The sequence below is a fragment of the Pipistrellus kuhlii genome, unplaced genomic scaffold (assembly GCF_014108245.1).
Source record: "Pipistrellus kuhlii isolate mPipKuh1 unplaced genomic scaffold, mPipKuh1.p scaffold_m20_p_2, whole genome shotgun sequence".
Lineage (NCBI taxonomy): Eukaryota > Metazoa > Chordata > Mammalia > Chiroptera > Vespertilionidae > Pipistrellus > Pipistrellus kuhlii.
Genome location: NW_023425515.1, coordinates 14,775,262 through 14,790,636, shown reverse-complemented (window position 1 = coordinate 14,790,636; position 15,375 = coordinate 14,775,262).

Sequence of the window (15,375 nt, the reverse complement as noted above, 5' to 3'; positions counted from 1 at the left end):
CTGAAGGCTCAAGAGCAAGAGTGGGAATCCTGGCCCCACCATTGTTAGCAGTAACCTTGAGCAAGTTACTTGACCTCTCTCTACCTTATTTTCCTCACTATTAATAGAACACTTGCCTTACTATTGTTGGAAGGATTAAATAATTAATTTAAATACAGTGCCTAGAACAGCACTTTACCTGTAGAACTTGCTACTTCACTACTTACTATTCTATATGCACAAGAATGCACACCCAAGTCCTTAGAGGAATCATTACTACTGGATAGTCAGAAGAGATTTAAAACTGAAGACTTCAGAAAGCTCAGTCTATCAGTTGCCATGAAATGTCTCTATATTCCTTCCTTCCATGCAACAAACGTAAAGAGTTTTTATAAGAGACAATCCTTTATTAACCTAATAAATATGTATGACCTCATAGTGATAGTGAGAAGATGCCAGGCACCTGACTTGGTAGCTACATGAGCAACACTGTCACAAAATAAGTAGCTGGTCATTAAGAAAAAAGAGTTGGCAATGGGTATAAGGGTCAGAGCAGCCTGCCAAACACAATTTTTACAAAAAGATGAGGTGAAGGCCCATTATAATTTTTCTCCTGTGGCCTACTTATAGTTGTTAACAAATTAAAGATCTGTGATGAGTTATACCTTCCTCCGTGTTCTTGTATACTCTTAAAACTTACAATCTGAATTAATTACCACCGAGGCAAGAATGTTAATCAAAAGAACAATAGCATAATTGCACCATATCTTGTGCTTCTGAGTTACTTCCTTACAAAGGAAAAAATAATATTTCCTATGATAGTGTCAGGTTATACAGACTCCTTAATAATAGAACATGCAGAATTATCCTTATTGTTAGTTCTACTCATTAATTTTTGTAAAAACTGAACCTGCAATCACAAGCATTTTTAAACTATATTATATTTTTTATAGATTACAAGGTAACTTAAAAATTAAAAGATGAACATCATTGAGATGTATAAAGTAATGTGATAAAAATAAAATAAAGCTAACATAACATCAATTATGTCAAAATTATATGGTTCATTGGTAAGGGGGAAAAAGGGCCAGGAAATATTATTATAGTAAATCATCTGTTTTTAGGTATATGGGATCTACAGGGTTTTTTTAGTGTGTGGTTTTTTTTTATAATACTCCAAATATATTCCCTTTAAAATATATATAAGTGAAAATGAGTGTCACTTTTCAAGACCCTATTTATATTACAAGAGAACAACCACTGTAATAAATAAAAAAACAGGAATAAGAATTTATTTTAAGAGGGGAAAAACAGATATTGATCAAATAAAATTTTATTGTCTTAATGAATTAATTTCAAAGTTTTCTTTGTAATCTTGACTTACAGCATGTTGCAACAGTGCTCTCAATAGACCCCTTAGTAAGCCTGGGAAAGGCAGATTTAACTGGTTCTTTTTGGATTTTTAAAAGCTAGATTGAATGTCCAATGGCAAGACTCTTGTTCTGATAAACTCTTCTTTATCTAAATACCTGCCTTCTCTTAATCTCCATTGACTCCACTGGCCCTGAAGATAGCAGCTGAGCCATCTGATAGAAGATAAACCCATGTGCCTGTTTTCCACCCTCATTGAAAAAAACCTTTGAATTTGTAACTTGGGCCTGAAGATGCTTATCACACAATCTTCAGTTGCCAGAAATTCAAAAGTGGGCCATGACAGCCACTGCTGGAATCTGCCCTCACTGCTTCTATTTATTTTTTAAAAATATATTTATCAGCATAGAATACTTAACTGTACGTAGTGCCCTTAACAAGAAATATTGTGCTGTTTCTCCTGCAGGAATTTATTTAAACTATGTGGCTTGTCTGCTGAAGAAAAGTTATTCAAATGTTCCTGACAGTGCCCTAGATCCCATTACAGTCTCATTTCATTCAGGCTCTGGATTCTTTTAAGATAGTATGTATTAGAACAGTTTGTAACCCAACAGGACACAAACTAGATTTTTGCTTCTGAGAAGTCACTCAAAGGAGACCCAAGGCAGAATCTAAAGTTAAACTGACATGTTAAAGTTAAACTAATCAAAATTTGTTTCAGGATCTCCTTACACCCCTCGCTTTACCCCCCCCCCCACTTACACCCCCCCCTCCACACACACACACACACACACACACACACACACACACACATACACACACAGCACCCCTCCAATCTTTTCAAAGGTATCTCATACCACAGGAAGTGTTTTCAGGGCAATTATCATCAATTCATTTTCACTGAAAAAAGAAAGAAACAAAGAAAGAAACAAAGAAAGAGAGAGAGAGAGAGAGAGAGAGAGAGAGAGAGAGAGAGAGAGAGAGAGAGAGAGAGAGAGAGGGAGGGAGGGAGGAAGAGAGAGAGAGAGGAAAGAGAGAGAGAGGGAGAGAGAGAGAGAGAGAGAGAGAGAGAGAGAGAGAGAGAGAGAGAGAAAAAAGAAAGAAAGAAAGAAAGAAAGAAAGGAAGAAAGAAAGAAAGAAAAGGAAGGTTTCATTTCCATGTTTCAAAGATCCTATAGTACAGAATGTTTTTATCTCAAGCAAATGTACCCAATGGGGAATTATTTTCAGCAATTTTTCTTCCTCAAGATTTTCTCTTTCTGCTATTTATCCCTTAAGCTAGTATCCTGCTCTCCTTTCCTTTATCTTCTCTACACTCTCTCGGGTTGGGACATTAAATTAACCTAATAAATCCATGCAGATATCTGAAGGGGCCTCAAGAAATATGAATTCAACAGGGTTCTTTCTAAACTTAGTGCTTCTTCCCTGTGCTATTGAATCAGCCTTTCTCCCCAAATAAAATATTTGTATGTTGGCAGTCAATGAGTCTTTTATTTTTAGTCCAGTGGCAACCACCTACATTTAGTATCTTCTTTTCCTCACCAGCATCTTAAAACTCTTTCCTCTGTTAATATTCAGCCAACGTTTATTGAGAGCTGAATAATACAGAAATTATATCCAAATAGACTAGAGAATAAATAATACAAAGGAGTAAATGGCAGTGTTTTACAAAAGCAAGGACCACTTCTGGTTATTATGTTGTTGTTTTGCTTCTTAAAGACATCATAATTTCCATATTATGAACACTTGTTTTAAATACAATTAAAATTAATTTATAACCCTGCAATGAAAAGATGACATGAGTCCACAAAGCCCTGTTTGGTAAATTGAAATAAAATCAGATTTGGAAAGTTACTGTAATCCTTGTATAATAAAATCTCTACTTAAATTTAAGAATTTCTGTCAAAATCAAAATAGTAATCAAAGTGAAACTAATTTGCTAATCAAAAAACTATATATATAAATTAATAAGTTATTATTCAAAACTGTATGATTGTTTTAAAATATCTAATGAGATTTCCTTCTGTGGTTTTTAGCTTCACTTTTAGTTTTTCATTGAATATCAGATAAATGTGTCTAATGGGTTGAGAAGTTTCCAAGCAGAAATCAGAGAATATTTTTTATTAAAGTATAGTTGATATACAATATTATATTAGTTTCAGGTGTACAGCATAGTGATTTGACATCTATATTTCTTACAATGTTAACACCACAGTTTAATATCCATTTATTACCATACAAAGTTATTTTGATAATACAGACTATTTTCCCTCTGCTGTGCATTACACCCCCCATCAGATTGTTATTTTTTAACATTCTGTAGGTTTGTCCTTCTTATTCCATTTGACCCTTTTTCATCCATGTCCCTACTCACCTTCCCTCTGCCAACCTCAGTTTGTTTTCTGTATCTATAATCCTATTCCTGTTTTATTTCGTTTGTTCTTTTGTTTTTGTTTTTCAATTCTATGTGTAAGTGAAATCAAATGATATATGTCTTTCCCTGTCTGGCTTATTTCACTTAGTCCAGTAACTTCTAGTTTCATCCATGTTGTCACAAATGGCAAGATTTTCACTATTTCTTTTAGCTGAGTAATATTCCATTGTACTACTAATGAAAAAGGGGTTCTATGGAAAGTAATCGCTCAGGGTGGTCTGATCATAAATTCCAAATTGGACAGTTCTTGGTAAGTGCTCTCTCTCTCTAGGCATACAGCTTTGTACTTAAAGGTTTGTCTTTATCTTAAGTAAGCCCTGTCCATTGTTTCTATGCATCTAGGTTAACACACCTTTGAAATTACCACCCTCAAGAGAGGACATAATCTTGTTAACTAATCCAACCCCTGCCTTGCTTTCTCCTGCCTCCATGTAATCTTCCTTACATTCCTTCCTTAATTCCAAATACATAAAAGAAATAGCCTATTGAGATCTTGCTTCCAGGCATATCCTGTCTTTGGCTCAAATAAACTCATATAAGTCTCTACTGGTTTGGAAGTCTACTGGCCATCTCTTTGTCTTGTTTGAAGAAAAGTCTGTTCTCATCCCCTGCCCTTCTGATCCTGGGACACTTGAGTGTTGGGTTGTCCTGCCGGGGAGGCTGAAAAGAGAATTTACAGGCAAATAGGAGTGAGTACAAGGCATATGAGGAAGATGGAATGGGAAGCAGAAAGAGATTTTAGAAAATTTGAAGTTAATCAGTAGTTGTTTTAAAGCAGGTTGGCAATCTATGGCCCATGGGCAAAGTCCAGAAGTCCAGCCTTCTTTCTGTGTATTGTACAGAATAGCTAAGAATGTACCTAATATATGTATACTAGAGGCCCAGCGCACGATCGAAGTCGAGCGAGGAGGCACCCCTTGGGGAGCTGTGACCCGCTCTTTTTTTTTTTTTTTTTTTTTAATATATTTTATTGATTTTTTACAGAGAGGAAGGGAGAGAGATAGAGAGCTAGAAACGTTGATGAGAGAGTAACATCGGTGGTGTGCCCGCAACCAAGGTACAGGCCCTTGACTGGAATCGAACCCGGGACCCTTCAGTCCGCAGACCAATGCGCTATCACTGAGCCAAACCAGTTTCCGCGGTGACCCACTCTTGATTCATGTGGCACCAGCTGCCGAGGGAGTCAGGCCAGTTTGGTGCTGCAGGGGGCCAGGACCCAAGTCTGACTCACAGAGCACCAGCCTCCGCAGGAGTCGGGCTGGACTAATGCCACAGGGGGCCAGACAGGAGCCATGTGGGGCTGGGACCCATGCCTGACTCACAGCTGTCACCTAGACCCCTGCCTATGTCCACTCCAGGACAGCCTGAGCTGCTGCTCCAGCTCGGGCAGACCTCCTGTCTCTGTCTCTGGCTCTGCTCCAGGCCTCACCTACTTGTGCAACCTCCTCCTGGCTGGCCATGACCCTTTATGGTGTCCTGGCCTAATTTGCATTATATATATATATAATGTTGGTTTCAGAGGGGAAGGGAGAAGGAAAGAGAGATAAAAACATTGATGTTGAGAAAGAATCATTGATTGACTGCCTCTTGGACAGTCCACGCTAGAGATGGAGTCCGTAACCTGGGCATATGACCTGACTGGGAATCGAACTATAACCTCCTGGTTCATAGATGGATGCTCAACCACTGAGCTGTGCTGGCTGGGTTGCTCCTACATTTTTAAATGGTTGGGAGGAGGAATAAAAAAAAATTAATACTTGTGACATATGAAAATTATATATAATTCCAATTGTAGTATTTGTTAGCAAAATTTTATTGTAACACAGCCATGCTCATTTGTTTATATATCACCAATGGCTGCTTCTATACTATAACAGCAGATTCAAATACTCATGACAGAGACAGCATGGCTGCCAGAAAATCCTATAACATTGACGCACCCTTTTCAGAAAACGATTGGCAGGAATGTCCACAAAAAGCTGTAAGTCTAGAAACAGGGAAAGCAATACTCTCCCTTCACCCTGCCATAGGGTCAGCGAGGGCATGTGTGACTTAGAAGCAACATCATGGCTGAGCCCCATATGGGCTGTATAGGATTTGCAGACTGGAGGCTTTGCTACACTGTCTGTTCAGGTACTCAGGGGGGTTTGTTCCTTCTTCTCAGCTGATCCCATCACTACTCCCCAGTTTTCTGTACCAGAAGTCCACACCCCAGAATTCATGCCTTTGAATAAAGCTATTGGCATTATGACTCAGCTCCTTTCAAATGAAGTTTACAAAAGGATTTGGTGGGCTAATTTGGGAATTTGTGAAAATGTTCTCCAAATTGCAGACACTATGTGAAAACAGACTGGAAAATACAGCCTCTTTTCCAATCATGGAATTTTTATTCATGTGGTTGAGCCTAAATCAATGTGACTTAACAATGTTAAGGCTCATAAAAGATGACTAGGGCTTGGAAGCATGCCAGTTAAGGTTTCCTGATTACTACATGCTGACTACTTCAGATTATTGTTGGAAAGCTAGTGAATGAGGCAGACAGGATGTAACACTAGAGATTAGTATTATGAATTGGAATTTATCACTGATTTTAAATTATGTCTGAAAGGTGGGGAGGAAAGAAGGTGCAGATTTATTCATAGGACTTAAACTAAAATGTATTTATTGACAAAATGTATATAGAATCAGTCTGAAAATTTAGTTCTAGTTTTTTCATGCTTAAAAGAACTACTATACAAATGTCTTAGGGAGAAAAAAAAGCACACATTTTTTTTTAGCTATTGCAGAAATACTTATAGGGTGCTAATGAGGTATCTGAGCCTGGCCAGATCCTGCTGATACAAAGATAGATAATGGTTCCTTTCCTCTGTAGAACTTACTCTTACAGACAGAAAACCATAAGAGTCAAGAAAAAAAAAATCTTAATAAGGCAATAAATAATTCACTTATAAAATCAAAGTATTACTTAGTTCAGTTTTGACACAGAGTAGCCATGCCTAAGATAACTGTTATTGGTGTCCTAGCCAGGTCGCTCCGTTGGGGAGAGAGTCATTCAGATATACCAAGGTTTCAGTGATCCCTGGTAAGGGTACATACAAGAATCAACCAATGAATGCATATATAAGTCGAACCACAAATTGATCTTTCTCCCTCTCTTTCTCTAATGAATAAATAACAACAATAACAAAAAGATAAATGTTATTATCTATAAAACATTTGGCGTATCTTAGCAGAAAGTCTCTAAATAAATACAAAATTACCAAAGACCAAACCAATCTATTTTTAATTCAAGACAAGACACAATAGAAAAGACTTCGATGGTATGAGACTTAGCAAGAAGAAAGAGAAGAGAAAGGGAGTAGGAAATGACACATACTGAGTGAGGAGGCATATTAAAATATAAAACCAATGCCAAAACGGGTTTAGCTCAGTGGTAGAGTGTCAGTCTGTGGACTAAAAAGTCCCAGGTTCGATTCTGGTCAAGGGCATGTACATTGGTTGCGGGCACATCCCCGGTAGGGGTTGTGCAAGAGGCAGCTGGTCGATGTTTCTCTCTCATCGACGTTTCTAGCTCTCTATCCCTCTCTCCTCCTCTCTGTGAAAAATCAATAAAATATATTTAAATATATATATATATATGTGTGTGTATATATATATATGTATATATATATATGTGTATATATATATATATATATATATATATATATATATATATATAACCAAGAGAAGTTTTATGAATTCATCTTTTTATACCAAAAGACCAGTATATATATATAAATTGTTAAGTGCCAGCTTATAGTAAGTAGCTTTCAAATTTTGTGAGTGTAGTGATTAGTTGGGGCTACTTGTTTAAATGTAGATGTCTAGGCCTGTACCCAGAGCTTTTCCTTGTGCCAATCCATGTGAGGCCTGGAAATCTGCATAATTTATAAGCTTCCCATGTGATTTTTCAGATGTGGCTTTGAGAAACTGCTTTAGGTTCTACTACATATGAAAAATGGCAGCTAATCAGATCTGTGAATACAGCAAAGCCTGACTGCTCCCTGGTCTGGTTTGCTAAACAATCCCAAAACTTCTAGTCACAATGGACTGTCTTACAATGGTAGCCTACTAAGTGGATAGTAGATATATTTATGTCCATATAATAAAACAACGAAGACATTCAATTTTCATCTTGTTGAACCAAGCCAATTGAATTATAAGAGGGAGAACTTAGCCTTAGAAAACTAAAACTACCGCCAAAACCGGTTTGGCTCAGTGGATAGAGGATCAGCCTGTGGACTGGAAGGTCCCAGGTTCGATTCCGGTCAAGGGCATGTACCTTGGTTGCAGGCACATCCCCAGTAGGGGGTGTGCAAGAGGCAGCTGGTCGATGTTTCTAACTCTCTATCCCTCTCTCTTCCTCCCTGTAAAAAAATCAATAAAATATATTTTTTTAAAAAGAAAACTAAAACTACCATCTTTGTAATCCAATTTTTGTAATTTAGATAAAATGCACCTTTCATATAGGTATAATTTTATTTACTGTTGATATTTTGTACACACTTGTATTCATTCAAAATATCATATGCATGAGAAAAATATCTGGACCACAAAGGATAAATATTTATTACTTAGAGACCCGATGCACAAAATTCATGCAAGAGTAAGCCTTCCTTCCCCCGGCTGCCTGCTGGCACCAGCTACTCTCTAGCACCAGGGACTGGGCTTCCCTCACAGCCCCGGCTTTGTAGAATCTAGAAGGTCACCTGGTCTAATTAGCATACTGTGATTTTATTATTATAGATTAGAGAGTATCCCTTTACATGGAGGTGGTATGGTACCAAGACATTAATATGTTACTGGACCCAATTCTATAGATAAGGTTATCTCTAGTTCAACTTATAGTATATACCATGTAATTTCCACAAACTTATTTGAAGAATTTACTTTTCAAAAGCCAAAATAACAAGGGAGGAAAAAAAAGGATCCATATAGTCCTAACTAAGCATTTTTATACAACAAGAAATTACAAACACTTTTTTAATGTGGTTAATGTGATTGTATGCAATTGTCCAATTTGAGTTAAACTGCAATTTTATTTAACTGTTTTTGTAATATTTTATAATTTTTAATTCGTAATAATTATTAATTATTCCATAGATAGACTATGTAAAACTTTCATCATGGAAACAAAGAATAGTATTTTCAATTCAACATGATTCAATAATTATTTATTAAGATGTTCATTATTCTACTAGGCATAGGGAAGGATGGAAAAGATATAAGAAGTGAACGATTTATAATATAACTATAAAAAAACAAGAGATCAAAAGTAGATTTTTAAAACCGGAGGCAAGCCAAGGCATCTTATAGAGAAATATGAGGTCACGGTTACAGCATGTGGAACCTTACTCCCGGAAGCCCATGTGATGGTACTAAAGCTAACAGATGACCTCTGTTCTCTGCCTTACTTCCTGCACATGACCCTCACAAGGTTTACACTGGGGAAGAGAATGCAGTAAAAACCAGTGTCTGAGCACTGAGTTCATACTTAGAAATTAGTCATGGACTTAGAGAAGTACTTTTCATTATTTATACACAAACTCACCAATCAAGAAATCAAAGACATAATAGGAAATAAACAGAGCTTTTTAACTAGAACTTCAGGCTTAAAAAAATGTAAAGCTGTTTTGTTGTAGCTACTGGTACATGTGACAATCACAATACTCCTTGTGTGTTGAAACTTTTACCAAACATCCCCTTTCTGCAGCCGAGACAGGACTAGGTTAAGAGGGAATTATTTTTCTTCTCAGCAATCTTCTTTTATCTTATTTTTGATTATAGTTTTCAACTATAGAGATCAAGGGGGCGGTCCAGTTTCTTTTTTTTTTAAATATATTTTATTGATTTTTTACAGAGAGGAAGAGAGAGGGATAGAGAGTTAGAAACATCGATGAGAGAGAATCATCAATCAGCTGCCTCTTGCACACACCCCCCCCACCACCACCACCACACTGGGGTTGTGCCTGCAACCAAGGTACATGCCCTTGACCAGAATCGAACCTGGGACCTTTCAATCCTCAGGCTGTTGCTCTATCCACTGAGCCAAACCAGTTTCAGCGCAGTTTCTTTCTTTCTTTTCTTCTTTCTTTCTTTTCTTCTTTCTTTCTTTCTTTCTTTCTTTCTTTCTTTCTTTCTTTCTTTCTTTCTTTTTCTTTCTTTCTTTTTATTAGCAATAGGAAAATGAAAAGTTTTAATTTAACTTAACATGACTGAACAGTTGTGTATCAAATATCCATTTGCTCAGTTTTCCATTAGATTAGGGGTGTCGAACTCAATCAGAGAAGGGGCCAAAATCTAAAATCCAGCCTAAATCGCAGGCCGAATGGTTTACTGAACAGTCATAAACTATCATTGTGATGGAAACGCAGCGGAGTGCAGTGATGACAGCGCGGTGCGGGCCACATTGCAAGGCCTGGCGGGACGGATTTGGCCCGCGGGCCTTGTGTTTGACACATGTGCATTAGACCCTAGAAAGAATGCAGAAGATGCAGAAGAGTCCCTACCTTCCAGAACCTGGAACTCTTGTTGAAAGGTAGATAGACAAGAACTAGATGGAACACTATGAGATGACAGGTGAAGATGAGGACGATGTTGGTGGTGGCAGTGACAGCAAAGGGCTGTCTTGTGTACATTACACTTGTTTTTAATACTGAAGAGAATAACAGCAGGAATATTCTTGCGGAAACCAAGGCAATAACCTGCAGTACAAATGTACAAATTATATAAGTTGATGGTTGTCTCTTTCAGGGATCAGAGAAGGCCAGCTTACATAAAGAAGCTGTGGGTCATAAAGGAAAGGAATTCCATATCTATTGGAATGTACTTCTGGAAAGTTCTCCTGTCAAAAAACAGTGATCTTCAGACTCTTTTAAGCCTGAAGCAACTTAAAAAGGAATACATAGCTGGCCATGTAAAACTTTTATCCAACCAGTATCAAACATAGCATTAACAGTAATGAGTAATAAACTGAGAAATTAAGGTTGAAAGAGAAGTATAAAATTGAACTGAACTCCAGGGAATTGGTTGCTGTTCACTGATTCAGAGCTAGGGCACTCTTAAGTTCCTTCTGAGCTCTGTCTATTGTTTTCTTACAAGGACTGACTACAGTGTTGTCACCTGCTTTTCCTCTGTTAAAAGTGAATGACTAACTAGAAGTAAAAATCAGCTTGGTACTACTACACAAATGGTAGATATTTATGAATTAACTAGAGGCCCAGTGCATGAAGTTTATGCACTGGGGATTGGGGGGTTGTCCCTCAGCCCAGCCTGCACCCTCTCCAATATGGGACCCCTTGAAGGATGTCTGACATCCCTCTCAATATCCAGGACTGCTAGCTCCCACTCTCTTGCCTGCTAGCCTGATCACACCCTAACTACTCCCCTGCCAGCCTGATTGATGCCTAATTGCTCTTCTGCCAGCCCGATTGCCCTCAGCTTCCTTTCCCTGGAGGCCTGATCACCCCCAACTGCCCTCTTTTACAGGCCTGGTCCCCCCAACTGCCCTTCCCTGCAGGCCTGATCACTTCCAACTCCCCTTCCCTGCCAGCCCAGTCACCCGTAACTGCCCTCCCCTGACAGCCTAGTCGCCCCTAACTACCCTCCCCTGCTGGCTTGGTTGCCCCCAACTGCCTCCCCTGCTGACCTGATCGCCCACTACTACTTTCCCCTGCCAGCCAACTTGTGGTGGTCATTGTTGACCACATGGGGGCAGTCATCTTTGACCACATGGGGGTGGCCAACTTGTGCAACAGTGTGAGGGTCAATTTGCATATCATCTCTTTATTATATAGAATTTCATTCATGGTTGTATGAGAGCCATGTTGACTCCAATATAAAATCCTGAACAGTCATCATTTTTCATGGGAGAGGAGCTTTGGCATCATTTTTCATGGGAGAGGAGGTCATTGGTGATGGAGAGCAGCTCTCTCAAGAGCACATGAGCCAGCTTAAACAATTTCTTAAGCAACAAATTAAACAATTCTTTAGCAAGTAGAATGGCTGTGGACATTTATTATATAAAAAAAGAGGGTGACAAACATTTGGGGACTAATGAATAATCAAGGTAACAGAATACTGTTTTCTAAAAACAATCAGAAATTAGGCCACCTAGAAAATGGGTTGTTGACAAGTTGATGAGGCAGGACTAGTGAAAATAATATCGGCTCAGTGTGTGCAGTAAAACATTCCTATACATGCCATTTCCCATTAGGGTTCCTTCTGTATGCTGTGCAGATAAATATAGGTTCCTCAACAGTCAAGGGTCTCTGTCAGGCATTTACCAAGCAATTCAAGCCAAGTTCTGAGCATCCATCATGTTCCAAGCACCATTCCACACCTGAGGACAAAGCTGGATATATCCTACTGCAGCGTTTTTCAACCGCTGTTCCGCGGCACACTAGTGTGCCGCGAGATGTTGCCTGGTGTGCCGTAGGTGCAGACAAGAATTTTATAATTTTTCACTATTTTGTTTACTTAATATTTCATAATAAAGTAATTATAAAATACTTTCTTTGTGTTTATTTGATTCCTATTCAAGAGAATTACTTTATATATAGTCAATATAGGCACAGAGTTAAATTTTTTAACATTTTCTAATGGTGGTGTGCCTTGTGATTTTTTTCATGAAACAAGTGTGCCTTTGCCCAAAAAAGGTTGAAAAACACTGTCCTACTGTATCCTCACATAGTAGGAGTAGGAATAGGAGGTAACAGTAGATGGGAGATCCTGACTTCCTAATCAAAGTGGGAACTACAATTCTCTAAGGACCTCAAGGGCTGTAATGGCCTAAGCCTTACTGCCATCTCAACTCCTTCAATAAAAGTTTCAACTCGGCATATTTGAGAACTTAAAGGGTGTATTTCTAGTTTTATAATAACTTTCAGAACTGTCCCTTGTTGCTTCTTGTGTTCAACATGCTTATTTTCAAAATGACAAAGCTCTGAAAATTTAGTTTACATAATGTGGAAGATCAAGGGGAAGAAAAGTAAAGGAATATTTCTTGGAGATGAGGCAAGATTCAGTTTGCCTATTTTACATCGTCACTGCTAAATTCCTCTGCTCTGAAAACCACTCAGGTTTCTTTTCCATGTGGCTCACCAGCAAATTGCTTGCTGTTTCTTGGATGTGGGTTCTTCATTGTGTGGACAAGGGATATCAAATGTCCAAAATGTGTGTGGGGGGATGCACAGCTTATATTTTAGTCTAAGAATAATTCTATCATAAGCAAGTAGAACTTGTTTAGAATTCTATTAAACAACTAGAAAAACACTTTTCATGATTGAAAAAACTCATGTCAAGCTTAGCAATAACAGTAGCATACAAATAATTTTATGTTATATCCTTAGGAATCTATGAACAATAAAAGCTACACGCAACACTGTTGTCATTAGTTAATTTGGTTCATACAAATATCTTATAAGCTACTCCTAAAAAGAGAGATATTATATTTCATTCTTTTCCTTTTATCCCCTTTTATCCTTTCTAAAGAGGTGGACTCATATTTCTGGATAATACCTTTTAAGCAATTTATCAAATGTTTAATTCAATAAATATCAACTACCATCAGAAAATGCAACTGTCTCCGCCCCTGAAACCATATGTACAAGGAGTCTTTCCAGTAGTAGAGGTTTCAAAAACAGGTAGAGGAAGAATCTTGTGAGCAGATACTTTGAAATAAATGAAGACTTTGTAGTAAATAGCTCATTGTTATTTAAGAATGTTTATTCTAGTCTTTGTGTCTTTCCTTTGCAAAGTATACTTTATTTTCAGTTGTGCAGCTATAATTAGAACCCAGAATTTTAAGCTCCCAAAATTGTGGAAAAGAATGCTACTTATTTACTAAGTCATTAGGCCTAACACAATAACAAGGTGCTCAAGTCTGTAAAAGGATTACCTGAACAGAAAACAATGTGTTTGCTGAGTCTTTTATTTTTTTAGAGAGAGAGTCAGGGTGAGAGAGTGAAAGAAAAATTTGTTGTTCCACTTATTCGTGAATTCATTGGTTGATTCTTTTTTTATAATTATAGGTAATATTTATTGAATATTTATTATTTTTCAGCACTTTACCAAACTTTTTATATGTGTTATCTATATAACACATTAGTTTCTCAATAGTTTCACAATAGTTTCTCTCTCTCTCTCTCTCTCTCTCTCTCTCTCTCTCTCTCTCATTAATATTTATCCCAGGATATTTTTCCCTATTGATTTTTTTGTTTGTTTGTTTGTTTGTTTGTTAGATTGAGTGGAAGGGAGAGAGGCCTGGGGGGGGGGGGGGAGAGAGAAACATCAATGTGAAAGAGACTCATTGCTTGGTTACCTCCTGCATGTGCTCCAATCAGATCAGGGATCAAACTTGCAACACAGGAACATGCCCTTGACAGGAATAGAACCTGAAATCCTTTGGTGTTTGGGCTGATGCTCTAACCACTTAGATACACTGTCCAAGGCATGTTGGTTGATTTTTGTATATTCTCTGGCTAGAAACCAAACCAGCAACCTTGGTGTATCAGGTCGACATTCTAACAACTGAACTACCCAGCCAGGGCTTGCTGAGCCTTTTAAATGCACCAACAAACTCCACATTAAAAGAATTTTCCATGAAAATTAGAGACTGTCATGAAGTATATTGAAAGTAAGCTATATTGCTCTGGCCTATGTGTCTCAGTTGGGCATTGTTCTATGCACTGAAAGGTTGCCAGTTGGATTCCTGGTCAGGGCACATGCCTGGGTTTCAAGCTTGAACCCCAGGAGGGGGCATGTAAGAGGTAGCCAAATCATATTTTGCTTTCACATTGATGTTTCTCCCCGTCTCTTTTCCTCTCTCCCTAAAAATCAATTTAAAAATATTTTTAAAAAGCAACCTATATTGATTTAAAATTTTAAAAGAAGGGTACCACTATTATTTTGTATTCTGAAGTGTAAAGAGGGAGAGATTGAGATAAAAGAGCTGTTTGCTTAAAAAAAATAATTATCATTTTGAGGGCTGACACAGCTTTCATGGATAAAAGAAAAAGTTGGGTTGTGTGAACAAAATAAAAAATTGAAAATATCTAATTCTCTAAAGCACTACAGAGACCACTACACAACTTACTCTCCCTCATCCAATGAATACACATTATGAGGGGCCAGGTTTTCGGTTTTCTGAGGCAGCCATTTAATCCCCAGCAATTTAAATTCATTCATATCACAGCTGAATTCATTGCAACATCCCTCCCAAGGCCTTAAAATCAAGTTGTGTTGTAATGATCAGACAATGTTAAGGATATTAAAAACAAAAAACAAAAAACAAAAAACAAACAAACATGTTTTCTTATTGTATTTTTAAAATTTACTATTTTTAAATCTCTATTATTGAAACTATAGGACATAGTTCCTCCTTTTCCTCTCATTAACCTCTTCCAACCCCCTCCCCCCACCCAGGCCCTCACCACCCACTGTCTGTGTCCAAGGGTCATGCAATATGTATACAAGTTCATTGGTTGATCTCTTCCCATCCGCCCTCCCCATGGATACTAAAATGCATCTTTATCTATTGCTCTTGCGCCACA